Source organism: Hyla sarda, unplaced genomic scaffold (assembly GCF_029499605.1).
Source record: "Hyla sarda isolate aHylSar1 unplaced genomic scaffold, aHylSar1.hap1 scaffold_350, whole genome shotgun sequence".
In the NCBI taxonomy this organism is placed as follows: domain Eukaryota; kingdom Metazoa; phylum Chordata; class Amphibia; order Anura; family Hylidae; genus Hyla; species Hyla sarda.
The window spans coordinates 14035-30858 of record NW_026610262.1 but is presented as its reverse complement, the minus strand read 5'-3'; the positions used below and the strand labels follow the sequence as shown (position 1 = coordinate 30858).

General features: G+C 46.3%; 8 non-coding genes across 8 annotated transcripts; all 8 read left to right on the top strand.

Annotated features, from left to right (window-relative positions):
* Window positions 1-690: 690 nt before the first annotated feature.
* On the top strand, window positions 691-881 carry LOC130331490 (U2 spliceosomal RNA). The gene has a single exon (XR_008874383.1). It is a non-coding gene; the product is annotated as a U2 spliceosomal RNA (small nuclear RNA).
* Window positions 882-2965: 2084 nt separating this feature from the next.
* LOC130331489 (U2 spliceosomal RNA) lies at window positions 2966-3156 on the top strand. Its single transcript, XR_008874382.1, has one exon. It is a non-coding gene; the product is annotated as a U2 spliceosomal RNA (small nuclear RNA).
* A 2080-nt stretch (window positions 3157-5236) lies between these two features.
* Window positions 5237-5427, top strand: LOC130331487 (U2 spliceosomal RNA). Its single transcript, XR_008874380.1, has one exon. It is a non-coding gene; the product is annotated as a U2 spliceosomal RNA (small nuclear RNA).
* A 2089-nt stretch (window positions 5428-7516) lies between these two features.
* LOC130331486 (U2 spliceosomal RNA) lies at window positions 7517-7707 on the top strand. Its single transcript, XR_008874379.1, has one exon. It is a non-coding gene; the product is annotated as a U2 spliceosomal RNA (small nuclear RNA).
* Window positions 7708-9794: 2087 nt separating this feature from the next.
* On the top strand, window positions 9795-9985 carry LOC130331476 (U2 spliceosomal RNA). Its single transcript, XR_008874376.1, has one exon. It is a non-coding gene; the product is annotated as a U2 spliceosomal RNA (small nuclear RNA).
* A 2088-nt stretch (window positions 9986-12073) lies between these two features.
* On the top strand, window positions 12074-12264 carry LOC130331464 (U2 spliceosomal RNA). The gene has a single exon (XR_008874367.1). It is a non-coding gene; the product is annotated as a U2 spliceosomal RNA (small nuclear RNA).
* Window positions 12265-14353: 2089 nt separating this feature from the next.
* LOC130331452 (U2 spliceosomal RNA) lies at window positions 14354-14544 on the top strand. The gene has a single exon (XR_008874356.1). It is a non-coding gene; the product is annotated as a U2 spliceosomal RNA (small nuclear RNA).
* A 2089-nt stretch (window positions 14545-16633) lies between these two features.
* Window positions 16634-16824, top strand: LOC130331440 (U2 spliceosomal RNA). Its single transcript, XR_008874345.1, has one exon. It is a non-coding gene; the product is annotated as a U2 spliceosomal RNA (small nuclear RNA).

Sequence of the window (16824 nt, the reverse complement as noted above, 5' to 3'; positions counted from 1 at the left end):
CTATTACGGCCTTCATAGAAGCAACAGGAGATTGTTGCATCCATCTTGAACCCTCAGAACTACAGTGCTATGATGTCACTCACTTCCACAGGCCTTGCAGAGTGTAAACAACAACAACCCAGCTTTGTTGTGTATGTAACCAAAGGGATTTGTGATGTCACCTAGAACCTTCACAGCAGCGACAGCTTTATGAGGAGCATCAGCACTGCTCTGCCTGAGCAGAACCATCACCGCCATAGGTTGTCAAATAACCCGGATTTAACCCACACAGGTAAGTCCAATGGGGTGCAGGCATGTCCTCTATGCTTACAGCTTCCCGTGGGTGTTGGTTTGATACCGTTTGGGGACAGCCAAGGAGGCATCTGCAGGCAACAAAGGTAGGTGTGTGCTTGTGTGTGTGTTTCCTATGCAGATCCTAAGCCCAGTGTCACATGCAAGTAGGAGGAGTAAGAAGGGTTCCTGGCAAATCCGGGTTATGGATTGCATTTAAAAAGGCCCCGTGGGAGTGCAATGGGCCCCTGTCTTGCTGCTTAGCAATAATGGTATGGGTTTAGGTTCTGCTGTGTGTACTGGTGGTTGACTGCCCCCCAGCCCAGAGTGTGCATGGAAAATTGTCTGGCAGCCTCCCTGACAGCAAGCAGTGATAGTGCCCATGAAGGGGACCTTGTTGGGCCCGCCCCTTTCACGGTTATCGCTTCTCGGCCTTTTGGCTAAGATCAAGTGTAGTATCTGTTCTTATCAGTTTAATATCTGATACGTCCCCTATCTGGGGACCATATATTAAATGGATTTTTGAGAACGGGGGCCGATTTCGAAGCTTGCTTCCGTCGCCCTATGCATTGACCCGATATGGCAGTATCTTCGGGTACAGTGCACCACCCCCTTACAGGGTTAAAAAGAAAGATTCCTACTTTCATTGCTACCTGCTTGCTGGCTAGCCAGCTAGCCAGCCCTGTGGGCCTTGCTGCTGCTGCAGCCAAAAAACAAAAGGTGGTGCTGCTGCTGCTTCTGCTGCTTCTGCTTCTGCTTGTGTCTGGCCCCTGTTGGAGCGTCCAGGCACAGGACTTCTGCTGCTGCTGACTAAATGGCCTCCTTAATTGGATCATTTGAGTAGCCAGCACACCTGTGCAGGTAGGGCATGACATGATAGGCAGCTGCCTTGATAGCGGGTGGGTGCTGAATGTTCCTAATTGACAAAATAAGATTAATGCTTATGAAGAAATATAAAATCTCATCCCTTCCCCAATATCGCGCCACACCCCTACCCCTTAATTCCCTGGTTGAACGTGATGGACATATGTCTTTTTTCGACCGTACTAACTATGTAACTATGTAACATAACATGGGGGGGGGGGTCTCCTGGCTGTTCACACAGGTGTGTCATTGCTGTACATTGACCATGCATTGCTTCTGTGGTATTGCAAAGGCAAAGACAAATGCTTCCAGCCATCCATTGCACTAATGGATTGGTCATCAGCTGGCTGTCTATGTCCCGCATCAATATAGACCAAAGTACAGAGGGTTAGGCTATGCTATTGTGCACCTACCTGATGCATCAGAAGGTGCGAGGCCCTTGCTAAATTCTGTGCACAGACTTTGAGATCTATGCTTTAGACTGTATCTAAACCTGCTCCAACATGGACTGACATTCTGGCCTACTTTCAGCCGATGCGACTTGTCTGTCGCTGAACAGTCGCTTTTTATGTATTCAGCACCTATGTATAATGTTGTAAAAATGCTCTAGAAGCTAAAGTCGCAGAAATGTCACACATATTTGGCCTGCAACTTTCTGTGCGACAAATTCAGACAGGAAAAATCAGTATAAATCCTTAGAAAATTATCCCCCAGTGTCTCCATCTGCTGGCGGTATTGAATAAGCATTGCTGCACTGATGGGGTATGCATTAGACGAAAAAAAAGAAGAAAAAGAAGAATAATACGCCCAGAAAAGAGGCGAAAAGGAGAAAAACGTAAAAAAACGTGAAAAAAAAGTAAGAGGAAGAGAAGGGAAAAAAAGGTGGAAATGGGTTTAAAAGTGATTTCGGCGGAGAAATATATATATATATATATATATATATATATATATATATATATGCGCACACACACACATAGATATAAACGTATTCTCCGTTGAGATATTGCAGCCGCTGCTGTGTCCAGGCCCAGGAGCCTTAGCACTGTGCTGTGATGTCACTCAATACCACTGACATCACTAGGTGTAAACAACATCTCTCCTTTGCTGTGTATGTGACTATGGAGCTGTTTGGTGATGTCGTCTATTACGGCCTTCATAGAAGCAACAGGAGATTGTTGCATCCATCTTGAACCCTCAGAACTACAGTGCTATGATGTCACTCACTTCCACAGGCCTTGCAGAGTGTAAACAACAACAACCCAGCTTTGTTGTGTATGTAACCAAAGGGATTTGTGATGTCACCTAGAACCTTCACAGCAGCGACAGCTTTATGAGGAGCATCAGCACTGCTCTGCCTGAGCAGAACCATCACCGCCATAGGTTGTCAAATAACCCGGATTTAACCCACACAGGTAAGTCCAATGGGGTGCAGGCATGTCCTCTATGCTTACAGCTTCCCGTGGGTGTTGGTTTGATACCGTTTGGGGACAGCCAAGGAGGCATCTGCAGGCAACAAAGGTAGGTGTGTGCTTGTGTGTGTGTTTCCTATGCAGATCCTAAGCCCAGTGTCACATGCAAGTAGGAGGAGTAAGAAGGGTTCCTGGCAAATCCGGGTTATGGATTGCATTTAAAAAGGCCCCGTGGGAGTGCAATGGGCCCCTGTCTTGCTGCTTAGCAATAATGGTATGGGTTTAGGTTCTGCTGTGTGTACTGGTGGTTGACTGCCCCCCAGCCCAGAGTGTGCATGGAAAATTGTCTGGCAGCCTCCCTGACAGCAAGCAGTGATAGTGCCCATGAAGGGGACCTTGTTGGGCCCGCCCCTTTCACGGTTATCGCTTCTCGGCCTTTTGGCTAAGATCAAGTGTAGTATCTGTTCTTATCAGTTTAATATCTGATACGTCCCCTATCTGGGGACCATATATTAAATGGATTTTTGAGAACGGGGGCCGATTTCGAAGCTTGCTTCCGTCGCCCTATGCATTGACCCGATATGGCAGTATCTTCGGGTACAGTGCACCACCCCCTTACAGGGTTAAAAAGAAAGATTCCTACTTTCATTGCTACCTGCTTGCTGGCTAGCCAGCTAGCCAGCCCTGTGGGCCTTGCTGCTGCTGCAGCCAAAAAACAAAAGGTGGTGCTGCTGCTGCTTCTGCTGCTTCTGCTTCTGCTTGTGTCTGGCCCCTGTTGGAGCGTCCAGGCACAGGACTTCTGCTGCTGCTGACTAAATGGCCTCCTTAATTGGATCATTTGAGTAGCCAGCACACCTGTGCAGGTAGGGCATGACATGATAGGCAGCTGCCTTGATAGCGGGTGGGTGCTGAATGTTCCTAATTGACAAAATAAGATTAATGCTTATGAAGAAATATAAAATCTCATCCCTTCCCCAATATCGCGCCACACCCCTACCCCTTAATTCCCTGGTTGAACGTGATGGACATATGTCTTTTTTCGACCGTACTAACTATGTAACTATGTAACATAACATGGGGGGGGGGGTCTCCTGGCTGTTCACACAGGTGTGTCATTGCTGTACATTGACCATGCATTGCTTCTGTGGTATTGCAAAGGCAAAGACAAATGCTTCCAGCCATCCATTGCACTAATGGATTGGTCATCAGCTGGCTGTCTATGTCCCGCATCAATATAGACCAAAGTACAGAGGGTTAGGCTATGCTATTGTGCACCTACCTGATGCATCAGAAGGTGCGAGGCCCTTGCTAAATTCTGTGCACAGACTTTGAGATCTATGCTTTAGACTGTATCTAAACCTGCTCCCACATGGACTGACATTCTGGCCTACTTTCAGCCGATGCGACTTGTCTGTCGCTGAACAGTCGCTTTTTATGTATTCAGCACCTATGTATAATGTTGTAAAAATGCTCTAGAAGCTAAAGTCGCAGAAATGTCACACATATTTGGCCTGCAACTTTCTGTGCGACAAATTCAGACAGGAAAAATCAGTATAAATCCTTAGAAAATTATCCCCCAGTGTCTCCATCTGCTGGCGGTATTGAATAAGCATTGCTGCACTGATGGGGTATGCATTAGACGAAAAAAAAGAAGAAAAAGAAGAATAATACGCCCAGAAAAGAGGCGAAAAGGAGAAAAACGTAAAAAAACGTGAAAAAAAAGTAAGAGGAAGAGAAGGGAAAAAAAGGTGGAAATGGGTTTAAAAGTGATTTCGGCGGAGAAATATATATATATATATATATATATATATATATATATATGCGCACACACACACATAGATATAAACGTATTCTCCGTTGAGATATTGCAGCCGCTGCTGTGTCCAGGCCCAGGAGCCTTAGCACTGTGCTGTGATGTCACTCAATACCACTGACATCACTAGGTGTAAACAACATCTCTCCTTTGCTGTGTATGTGACTATGGAGCTGTTTGGTGATGTCGTCTATTACGGCCTTCATAGAAGCAACAGGAGATTGTTGCATCCATCTTGAACCCTCAGAACTACAGTGCTATGATGTCACTCACTTCCACAGGCCTTGCAGAGTGTAAACAACAACAACCCAGCTTTGTTGTGTATGTAACCAAAGGGATTTGTGATGTCACCTAGAACCTTCACAGCAGCGACAGCTTTATGAGGAGCATCAGCACTGCTCTGCCTGAGCAGAACCATCACCGCCATAGGTTGTCAAATAACCCGGATTTAACCCACACAGGTAAGTCCAATGGGGTGCAGGCATGTCCTCTATGCTTACAGCTTCCCGTGGGTGTTGGTTTGATACCGTTTGGGGACAGCCAAGGAGGCATCTGCAGGCAACAAAGGTAGGTGTGTGCTTGTGTGTGTGTTTCCTATGCAGATCCTAAGCCCAGTGTCACATGCAAGTAGGAGGAGTAAGAAGGGTTCCTGGCAAATCCGGGTTATGGATTGCATTTAAAAAGGCCCCGTGGGAGTGCAATGGGCCCCTGTCTTGCTGCTTAGCAATAATGGTATGGGTTTAGGTTCTGCTGTGTGTACTGGTGGTTGACTGCCCCCCAGCCCAGAGTGTGCATGGAAAATTGTCTGGCAGCCTCCCTGACAGCAAGCAGTGATAGTGCCCATGAAGGGGACCTTGTTGGGCCCGCCCCTTTCACGGTTATCGCTTCTCGGCCTTTTGGCTAAGATCAAGTGTAGTATCTGTTCTTATCAGTTTAATATCTGATACGTCCCCTATCTGGGGACCATATATTAAATGGATTTTTGAGAACGGGGGCCGATTTCGAAGCTTGCTTCCGTCGCCCTATGCATTGACCCGATATGGCAGTATCTTCGGGTACAGTGCACCACCCCCTTACAGGGTTAAAAAGAAAGATTCCTACTTTCATTGCTACCTGCTTGCTGGCTAGCCAGCTAGCCAGCCCTGTGGGCCTTGCTGCTGCTGCAGCCAAAAAACAAAAGGTGGTGCTGCTGCTGCTTCTGCTGCTTCTGCTTCTGCTTGTGTCTGGCCCCTGTTGGAGCGTCCAGGCACAGGACTTCTGCTGCTGCTGACTAAATGGCCTCCTTAATTGGATCATTTGAGTAGCCAGCACACCTGTGCAGGTAGGGCATGACATGATAGGCAGCTGCCTTGATAGCGGGTGGGTGCTGAATGTTCCTAATTGACAAAATAAGATTAATGCTTATGAAGAAATATAAAATCTCATCCCTTCCCCAATATCGCGCCACACCCCTACCCCTTAATTCCCTGGTTGAACGTGATGGACATATGTATTTTTTCGACCGTACTAACTATGTAACTATGTAACATAACATGGGGGGGGGGGGTCTCCTGGCTGTTCACACAGGTGTGTCATTGCTGTACATTGACCATGCATTGCTTCTGTGGTATTGCAAAGGCAAAGACAAATGCTTCCAGCCATCCATTGCACTAATGGATTGGTCATCAGCTGGCTGTCTATGTCCCGCATCAATATAGACCAAAGTACAGAGGGTTAGGCTATGCTATTGTGCACCTACCTGATGCATCAGAAGGTGCGAGGCCCTTGCTAAATTCTGTGCACAGACTTTGAGATCTATGCTTTAGACTGTATCTAAACCTGCTCCAACATGGACTGACATTCTGGCCTACTTTCAGCCGATGCGACTTGTCTGTCGCTGAACAGTCGCTTTTTATGTATTCAGCACCTATGTATAATGTTGTAAAAATGCTCTAGAAGCTAAAGTCGCAGAAATGTCACACATATTTGGCCTGCAACTTTCTGTGCGACAAATTCAGACAGGAAAAATCAGTATAAATCCTTAGAAAATTATCCCCCAGTGTCTCCATCTGCTGGCGGTATTGAATAAGCATTGCTGCACTGATGGGGTATGCATTAGACGAAAAAAAAGAAGAAAAAGAAGAATAATACGCCCAGAAAAGAGGCGAAAAGGAGAAAAACGTAAAAAAACGTGAAAAAAAAGTAAGAGGAAGAGAAGGGAAAAAAAGGTGGAAATGGGTTTAAAAGTGATTTCGGCGGAGATATATATATATATATATATATATATATATATATATATATATATATATGCGCACACACACACATAGATATAAACGTATTCTCCGTTGAGATATTGCAGCCGCTGCTGTGTCCAGGCCCAGGAGCCTTAGCACTGTGCTGTGATGTCACTCAATACCACTGACATCACTAGGTGTAAACAACATCTCTCCTTTGCTGTGTATGTGACTATGGAGCTGTTTGGTGATGTCGTCTATTACGGCCTTCATAGAAGCAACAGGAGATTGTTGCATCCATCTTGAACCCTCAGAACTACAGTGCTATGATGTCACTCACTTCCACAGGCCTTGCAGAGTGTAAACAACAACAACCCAGCTTTGTTGTGTATGTAACCAAAGGGATTTGTGATGTCACCTAGAACCTTCACAGCAGCGACAGCTTTATGAGGAGCATCAGCACTGCTCTGCCTGAGCAGAACCATCACCGCCATAGGTTGTCAAATAACCCGGATTTAACCCACACAGGTAAGTCCAATGGGGTGCAGGCATGTCCTCTATGCTTACAGCTTCCCGTGGGTGTTGGTTTGATACCGTTTGGGGACAGCCAAGGAGGCATCTGCAGGCAACAAAGGTAGGTGTGTGCTTGTGTGTGTGTTTCCTATGCAGATCCTAAGCCCAGTGTCACATGCAAGTAGGAGGAGTAAGAAGGGTTCCTGGCAAATCCGGGTTATGGATTGCATTTAAAAAGGCCCCGTGGGAGTGCAATGGGCCCCTGTCTTGCTGCTTAGCAATAATGGTATGGGTTTAGGTTCTGCTGTGTGTACTGGTGGTTGACTGCCCCCCAGCCCAGAGTGTGCATGGAAAATTGTCTGGCAGCCTCCCTGACAGCAAGCAGTGATAGTGCCCATGAAGGGGACCTTGTTGGGCCCGCCCCTTTCACGGTTATCGCTTCTCGGCCTTTTGGCTAAGATCAAGTGTAGTATCTGTTCTTATCAGTTTAATATCTGATACGTCCCCTATCTGGGGACCATATATTAAATGGATTTTTGAGAACGGGGGCCGATTTCGAAGCTTGCTTCCGTCGCCCTATGCATTGACCCGATATGGCAGTATCTTCGGGTACAGTGCACCACCCCCTTACAGGGTTAAAAAGAAAGATTCCTACTTTCATTGCTACCTGCTTGCTGGCTAGCCAGCTAGCCAGCCCTGTGGGCCTTGCTGCTGCTGCAGCCAAAAAACAAAAGGTGGTGCTGCTGCTGCTTCTGCTGCTTCTGCTTCTGCTTGTGTCTGGCCCCTGTTGGAGCGTCCAGGCACAGGACTTCTGCTGCTGCTGACTAAATGGCCTCCTTAATTGGATCATTTGAGTAGCCAGCACACCTGTGCAGGTAGGGCATGACATGATAGGCAGCTGCCTTGATAGCGGGTGGGTGCTGAATGTTCCTAATTGACAAAATAAGATTAATGCTTATGAAGAAATATAAAATCTCATCCCTTCCCCAATATCGCGCCACACCCCTACCCCTTAATTCCCTGGTTGAACGTGATGGACATATGTCTTTTTTCGACCGTACTAACTATGTAACTATGTAACATAACATGGGGGGGGGGGTCTCCTGGCTGTTCACACAGGTGTGTCATTGCTGTACATTGACCATGCATTGCTTCTGTGGTATTGCAAAGGCAAAGACAAATGCTTCCAGCCATCCATTGCACTAATGGATTGGTCATCAGCTGGCTGTCTATGTCCCGCATCAATATAGACCAAAGTACAGAGGGTTAGGCTATGCTATTGTGCACCTACCTGATGCATCAGAAGGTGCGAGGCCCTTGCTAAATTCTGTGCACAGACTTTGAGATCTATGCTTTAGACTGTATCTAAACCTGCTCCAACATGGACTGACATTCTGGCCTACTTTCAGCCGATGCGACTTGTCTGTCGCTGAACAGTCGCTTTTTATGTATTCAGCACCTATGTATAATGTTGTAAAAATGCTCTAGAAGCTAAAGTCGCAGAAATGTCACACATATTTGGCCTGCAACTTTCTGTGCGACAAATTCAGACAGGAAAAATCAGTATAAATCCTTAGAAAATTATCCCCCAGTGTCTCCATCTGCTGGCGGTATTGAATAAGCATTGCTGCACTGATGGGGTATGCATTAGACGAAAAAAAAGAAGAAAAAGAAGAATAATACGCCCAGAAAAGAGGCGAAAAGGAGAAAAACGTAAAAAAACGTGAAAAAAAAGTAAGAGGAAGAGAAGGGAAAAAAAGGTGGAAATGGGTTTAAAAGTGATTTCGGCGGAGAATATATATATATATATATATATATATATATATATATATATATATATGCGCACACACACACATAGATATAAACGTATTCTCCGTTGAGATATTGCAGCCGCTGCTGTGTCCAGGCCCAGGAGCCTTAGCACTGTGCTGTGATGTCACTCAATACCACTGACATCACTAGGTGTAAACAACATCTCTCCTTTGCTGTGTATGTGACTATGGAGCTGTTTGGTGATGTCGTCTATTACGGCCTTCATAGAAGCAACAGGAGATTGTTGCATCCATCTTGAACCCTCAGAACTACAGTGCTATGATGTCACTCACTTCCACAGGCCTTGCAGAGTGTAAACAACAACAACCCAGCTTTGTTGTGTATGTAACCAAAGGGATTTGTGATGTCACCTAGAACCTTCACAGCAGCGACAGCTTTATGAGGAGCATCAGCACTGCTCTGCCTGAGCAGAACCATCACCGCCATAGGTTGTCAAATAACCCGGATTTAACCCACACAGGTAAGTCCAATGGGGTGCAGGCATGTCCTCTATGCTTACAGCTTCCCGTGGGTGTTGGTTTGATACCGTTTGGGGACAGCCAAGGAGGCATCTGCAGGCAACAAAGGTAGGTGTGTGCTTGTGTGTGTGTTTCCTATGCAGATCCTAAGCCCAGTGTCACATGCAAGTAGGAGGAGTAAGAAGGGTTCCTGGCAAATCCGGGTTATGGATTGCATTTAAAAAGGCCCCGTGGGAGTGCAATGGGCCCCTGTCTTGCTGCTTAGCAATAATGGTATGGGTTTAGGTTCTGCTGTGTGTACTGGTGGTTGACTGCCCCCCAGCCCAGAGTGTGCATGGAAAATTGTCTGGCAGCCTCCCTGACAGCAAGCAGTGATAGTGCCCATGAAGGGGACCTTGTTGGGCCCGCCCCTTTCACGGTTATCGCTTCTCGGCCTTTTGGCTAAGATCAAGTGTAGTATCTGTTCTTATCAGTTTAATATCTGATACGTCCCCTATCTGGGGACCATATATTAAATGGATTTTTGAGAACGGGGGCCGATTTCGAAGCTTGCTTCCGTCGCCCTATGCATTGACCCGATATGGCAGTATCTTCGGGTACAGTGCACCACCCCCTTACAGGGTTAAAAAGAAAGATTCCTACTTTCATTGCTACCTGCTTGCTGGCTAGCCAGCTAGCCAGCCCTGTGGGCCTTGCTGCTGCTGCAGCCAAAAAACAAAAGGTGGTGCTGCTGCTGCTTCTGCTGCTTCTGCTTCTGCTTGTGTCTGGCCCCTGTTGGAGCGTCCAGGCACAGGACTTCTGCTGCTGCTGACTAAATGGCCTCCTTAATTGGATCATTTGAGTAGCCAGCACACCTGTGCAGGTAGGGCATGACATGATAGGCAGCTGCCTTGATAGCGGGTGGGTGCTGAATGTTCCTAATTGACAAAATAAGATTAATGCTTATGAAGAAATATAAAATCTCATCCCTTCCCCAATATCGCGCCACACCCCTACCCCTTAATTCCCTGGTTGAACGTGATGGACATATGTCTTTTTTCGACCGTACTAACTATGTAACTATGTAACATAACATGGGGGGGGGGGTCTCCTGGCTGTTCACACAGGTGTGTCATTGCTGTACATTGACCATGCATTGCTTCTGTGGTATTGCAAAGGCAAAGACAAATGCTTCCAGCCATCCATTGCACTAATGGATTGGTCATCAGCTGGCTGTCTATGTCCCGCATCAATATAGACCAAAGTACAGAGGGTTAGGCTATGCTATTGTGCACCTACCTGATGCATCAGAAGGTGCGAGGCCCTTGCTAAATTCTGTGCACAGACTTTGAGATCTATGCTTTAGACTGTATCTAAACCTGCTCCAACATGGACTGACATTCTGGCCTACTTTCAGCCGATGCGACTTGTCTGTCGCTGAACAGTCGCTTTTTATGTATTCAGCACCTATGTATAATGTTGTAAAAATGCTCTAGAAGCTAAAGTCGCAGAAATGTCACACATATTTGGCCTGCAACTTTCTGTGCGACAAATTCAGACAGGAAAAATCAGTATAAATCCTTAGAAAATTATCCCCCAGTGTCTCCATCTGCTGGCGGTATTGAATAAGCATTGCTGCACTGATGGGGTATGCATTAGACGAAAAAAAAAGAAGAAAAAGAAGAATAATACGCCCAGAAAAGAGGCGAAAAGGAGAAAAACGTAAAAAAACGTGAAAAAAAAGTAAGAGGAAGAGAAGGGAAAAAAAGGTGGAAATGGGTTTAAAAGTGATTTCGGCGGAGAATATATATATATATATATATATATATATATATATATATATATATATGCGCACACACACACATAGATATAAACGTATTCTCCGTTGAGATATTGCAGCCGCTGCTGTGTCCAGGCCCAGGAGCCTTAGCACTGTGCTGTGATGTCACTCAATACCACTGACATCACTAGGTGTAAACAACATCTCTCCTTTGCTGTGTATGTGACTATGGAGCTGTTTGGTGATGTCGTCTATTACGGCCTTCATAGAAGCAACAGGAGATTGTTGCATCCATCTTGAACCCTCAGAACTACAGTGCTATGATGTCACTCACTTCCACAGGCCTTGCAGAGTGTAAACAACAACAACCCAGCTTTGTTGTGTATGTAACCAAAGGGATTTGTGATGTCACCTAGAACCTTCACAGCAGCGACAGCTTTATGAGGAGCATCAGCACTGCTCTGCCTGAGCAGAACCATCACCGCCATAGGTTGTCAAATAACCCGGATTTAACCCACACAGGTAAGTCCAATGGGGTGCAGGCATGTCCTCTATGCTTACAGCTTCCCGTGGGTGTTGGTTTGATACCGTTTGGGGACAGCCAAGGAGGCATCTGCAGGCAACAAAGGTAGGTGTGTGCTTGTGTGTGTGTTTCCTATGCAGATCCTAAGCCCAGTGTCACATGCAAGTAGGAGGAGTAAGAAGGGTTCCTGGCAAATCCGGGTTATGGATTGCATTTAAAAAGGCCCCGTGGGAGTGCAATGGGCCCCTGTCTTGCTGCTTAGCAATAATGGTATGGGTTTAGGTTCTGCTGTGTGTACTGGTGGTTGACTGCCCCCCAGCCCAGAGTGTGCATGGAAAATTGTCTGGCAGCCTCCCTGACAGCAAGCAGTGATAGTGCCCATGAAGGGGACCTTGTTGGGCCCGCCCCTTTCACGGTTATCGCTTCTCGGCCTTTTGGCTAAGATCAAGTGTAGTATCTGTTCTTATCAGTTTAATATCTGATACGTCCCCTATCTGGGGACCATATATTAAATGGATTTTTGAGAACGGGGGCCGATTTCGAAGCTTGCTTCCGTCGCCCTATGCATTGACCCGATATGGCAGTATCTTCGGGTACAGTGCACCACCCCCTTACAGGGTTAAAAAGAAAGATTCCTACTTTCATTGCTACCTGCTTGCTGGCTAGCCAGCTAGCCAGCCCTGTGGGCCTTGCTGCTGCTGCAGCCAAAAAACAAAAGGTGGTGCTGCTGCTGCTTCTGCTGCTTCTGCTTCTGCTTGTGTCTGGCCCCTGTTGGAGCGTCCAGGCACAGGACTTCTGCTGCTGCTGACTAAATGGCCTCCTTAATTGGATCATTTGAGTAGCCAGCACACCTGTGCAGGTAGGGCATGACATGATAGGCAGCTGCCTTGATAGCGGGTGGGTGCTGAATGTTCCTAATTGACAAAATAAGATTAATGCTTATGAAGAAATATAAAATCTCATCCCTTCCCCAATATCGCGCCACACCCCTACCCCTTAATTCCCTGGTTGAACGTGATGGACATATGTATTTTTTCGACCGTACTAACTATGTAACTATGTAACATAACATGGGGGGGGGGGGTCTCCTGGCTGTTCACACAGGTGTGTCATTGCTGTACATTGACCATGCATTGCTTCTGTGGTATTGCAAAGGCAAAGACAAATGCTTCCAGCCATCCATTGCACTAATGGATTGGTCATCAGCTGGCTGTCTATGTCCCGCATCAATATAGACCAAAGTACAGAGGGTTAGGCTATGCTATTGTGCACCTACCTGATGCATCAGAAGGTGCGAGGCCCTTGCTAAATTCTGTGCACAGACTTTGAGATCTATGCTTTAGACTGTATCTAAACCTGCTCCAACATGGACTGACATTCTGGCCTACTTTCAGCCGATGCGACTTGTCTGTCGCTGAACAGTCGCTTTTTATGTATTCAGCACCTATGTATAATGTTGTAAAAATGCTCTAGAAGCTAAAGTCGCAGAAATGTCACACATATTTGGCCTGCAACTTTCTGTGCGACAAATTCAGACAGGAAAAATCAGTATAAATCCTTAGAAAATTATCCCCCAGTGTCTCCATCTGCTGGCGGTATTGAATAAGCATTGCTGCACTGATGGGGTATGCATTAGACGAAAAAAAAGAAGAAAAAGAAGAATAATACGCCCAGAAAAGAGGCGAAAAGGAGAAAAACGTAAAAAAACGTGAAAAAAAAGTAAGAGGAAGAGAAGGGAAAAAAAGGTGGAAATGGGTTTAAAAGTGATTTCGGCGGAGAAATATATATATATATATATATATATATATATATATATATATATATATGCGCACACACACACATAGATATAAACGTATTCTCCGTTGAGATATTGCAGCCGCTGCTGTGTCCAGGCCCAGGAGCCTTAGCACTGTGCTGTGATGTCACTCAATACCACTGACATCACTAGGTGTAAACAACATCTCTCCTTTGCTGTGTATGTGACTATGGAGCTGTTTGGTGATGTCGTCTATTACGGCCTTCATAGAAGCAACAGGAGATTGTTGCATCCATCTTGAACCCTCAGAACTACAGTGCTATGATGTCACTCACTTCCACAGGCCTTGCAGAGTGTAAACAACAACAACCCAGCTTTGTTGTGTATGTAACCAAAGGGATTTGTGATGTCACCTAGAACCTTCACAGCAGCGACAGCTTTATGAGGAGCATCAGCACTGCTCTGCCTGAGCAGAACCATCACCGCCATAGGTTGTCAAATAACCCGGATTTAACCCACACAGGTAAGTCCAATGGGGTGCAGGCATGTCCTCTATGCTTACAGCTTCCCGTGGGTGTTGGTTTGATACCGTTTGGGGACAGCCAAGGAGGCATCTGCAGGCAACAAAGGTAGGTGTGTGCTTGTGTGTGTGTTTCCTATGCAGATCCTAAGCCCAGTGTCACATGCAAGTAGGAGGAGTAAGAAGGGTTCCTGGCAAATCCGGGTTATGGATTGCATTTAAAAAGGCCCCGTGGGAGTGCAATGGGCCCCTGTCTTGCTGCTTAGCAATAATGGTATGGGTTTAGGTTCTGCTGTGTGTACTGGTGGTTGACTGCCCCCCAGCCCAGAGTGTGCATGGAAAATTGTCTGGCAGCCTCCCTGACAGCAAGCAGTGATAGTGCCCATGAAGGGGACCTTGTTGGGCCCGCCCCTTTCACGGTTATCGCTTCTCGGCCTTTTGGCTAAGATCAAGTGTAGTATCTGTTCTTATCAGTTTAATATCTGATACGTCCCCTATCTGGGGACCATATATTAAATGGATTTTTGAGAACGGGGGCCGATTTCGAAGCTTGCTTCCGTCGCCCTATGCATTGACCCGATATGGCAGTATCTTCGGGTACAGTGCACCACCCCCTTACAGGGTTAAAAAGAAAGATTCCTACTTTCATTGCTACCTGCTTGCTGGCTAGCCAGCTAGCCAGCCCTGTGGGCCTTGCTGCTGCTGCAGCCAAAAAACAAAAGGTGGTGCTGCTGCTGCTTCTGCTGCTTCTGCTTCTGCTTGTGTCTGGCCCCTGTTGGAGCGTCCAGGCACAGGACTTCTGCTGCTGCTGACTAAATGGCCTCCTTAATTGGATCATTTGAGTAGCCAGCACACCTGTGCAGGTAGGGCATGACATGATAGGCAGCTGCCTTGATAGCGGGTGGGTGCTGAATGTTCCTAATTGACAAAATAAGATTAATGCTTATGAAGAAATATAAAATCTCATCCCTTCCCCAATATCGCGCCACACCCCTACCCCTTAATTCCCTGGTTGAACGTGATGGACATATGTCTTTTTTCGACCGTACTAACTATGTAACTATGTAACATAACATGGGGGGGGGGGTCTCCTGGCTGTTCACACAGGTGTGTCATTGCTGTACATTGACCATGCATTGCTTCTGTGGTATTGCAAAGGCAAAGACAAATGCTTCCAGCCATCCATTGCACTAATGGATTGGTCATCAGCTGGCTGTCTATGTCCCGCATCAATATAGACCAAAGTACAGAGGGTTAGGCTATGCTATTGTGCACCTACCTGATGCATCAGAAGGTGCGAGGCCCTTGCTAAATTCTGTGCACAGACTTTGAGATCTATGCTTTAGACTGTATCTAAACCTGCTCCAACATGGACTGACATTCTGGCCTACTTTCAGCCGATGCGACTTGTCTGTCGCTGAACAGTCGCTTTTTATGTATTCAGCACCTATGTATAATGTTGTAAAAATGCTCTAGAAGCTAAAGTCGCAGAAATGTCACACATATTTGGCCTGCAACTTTCTGTGCGACAAATTCAGACAGGAAAAATCAGTATAAATCCTTAGAAAATTATCCCCCAGTGTCTCCATCTGCTGGCGGTATTGAATAAGCATTGCTGCACTGATGGGGTATGCATTAGACGAAAAAAAAAGAAGAAAAAGAAGAATAATACGCCCAGAAAAGAGGCGAAAAGGAGAAAAACGTAAAAAAACGTGAAAAAAAAGTAAGAGGAAGAGAAGGGAAAAAAAGGTGGAAATGGGTTTAAAAGTGATTTCGGCGGAGAAATATATATATATATATATATATATATATATATATATATATATATATGCGCACACACACACATAGATATAAACGTATTCTCCGTTGAGATATTGCAGCCGCTGCTGTGTCCAGGCCCAGGAGCCTTAGCACTGTGCTGTGATGTCACTCAATACCACTGACATCACTAGGTGTAAACAACATCTCTCCTTTGCTGTGTATGTGACTATGGAGCTGTTTGGTGATGTCGTCTATTACGGCCTTCATAGAAGCAACAGGAGATTGTTGCATCCATCTTGAACCCTCAGAACTACAGTGCTATGATGTCACTCACTTCCACAGGCCTTGCAGAGTGTAAACAACAACAACCCAGCTTTGTTGTGTATGTAACCAAAGGGATTTGTGATGTCACCTAGAACCTTCACAGCAGCGACAGCTTTATGAGGAGCATCAGCACTGCTCTGCCTGAGCAGAACCATCACCGCCATAGGTTGTCAAATAACCCGGATTTAACCCACACAGGTAAGTCCAATGGGGTGCAGGCATGTCCTCTATGCTTACAGCTTCCCGTGGGTGTTGGTTTGATACCGTTTGGGGACAGCCAAGGAGGCATCTGCAGGCAACAAAGGTAGGTGTGTGCTTGTGTGTGTGTTTCCTATGCAGATCCTAAGCCCAGTGTCACATGCAAGTAGGAGGAGTAAGAAGGGTTCCTGGCAAATCCGGGTTATGGATTGCATTTAAAAAGGCCCCGTGGGAGTGCAATGGGCCCCTGTCTTGCTGCTTAGCAATAATGGTATGGGTTTAGGTTCTGCTGTGTGTACTGGTGGTTGACTGCCCCCCAGCCCAGAGTGTGCATGGAAAATTGTCTGGCAACCTCCCTGACAGCAAGCAGTGATAGTGCCCATGAAGGGGACCTTGTTGGGCCCGCCCCTTTCACGGTTATCGCTTCTCGGCCTTTTGGCTAAGATCAAGTGTAGTATCTGTTCTTATCAGTTTAATATCTGATACGTCCCCTATCTGGGGACCATATATTAAATGGATTTTTGAGAACGGGGGCCGATTTCGAAGCTTGCTTCCGTCGCCCTATGCATTGACCCGATATGGCAGTATCTTCGGGTACAGTGCACCACCC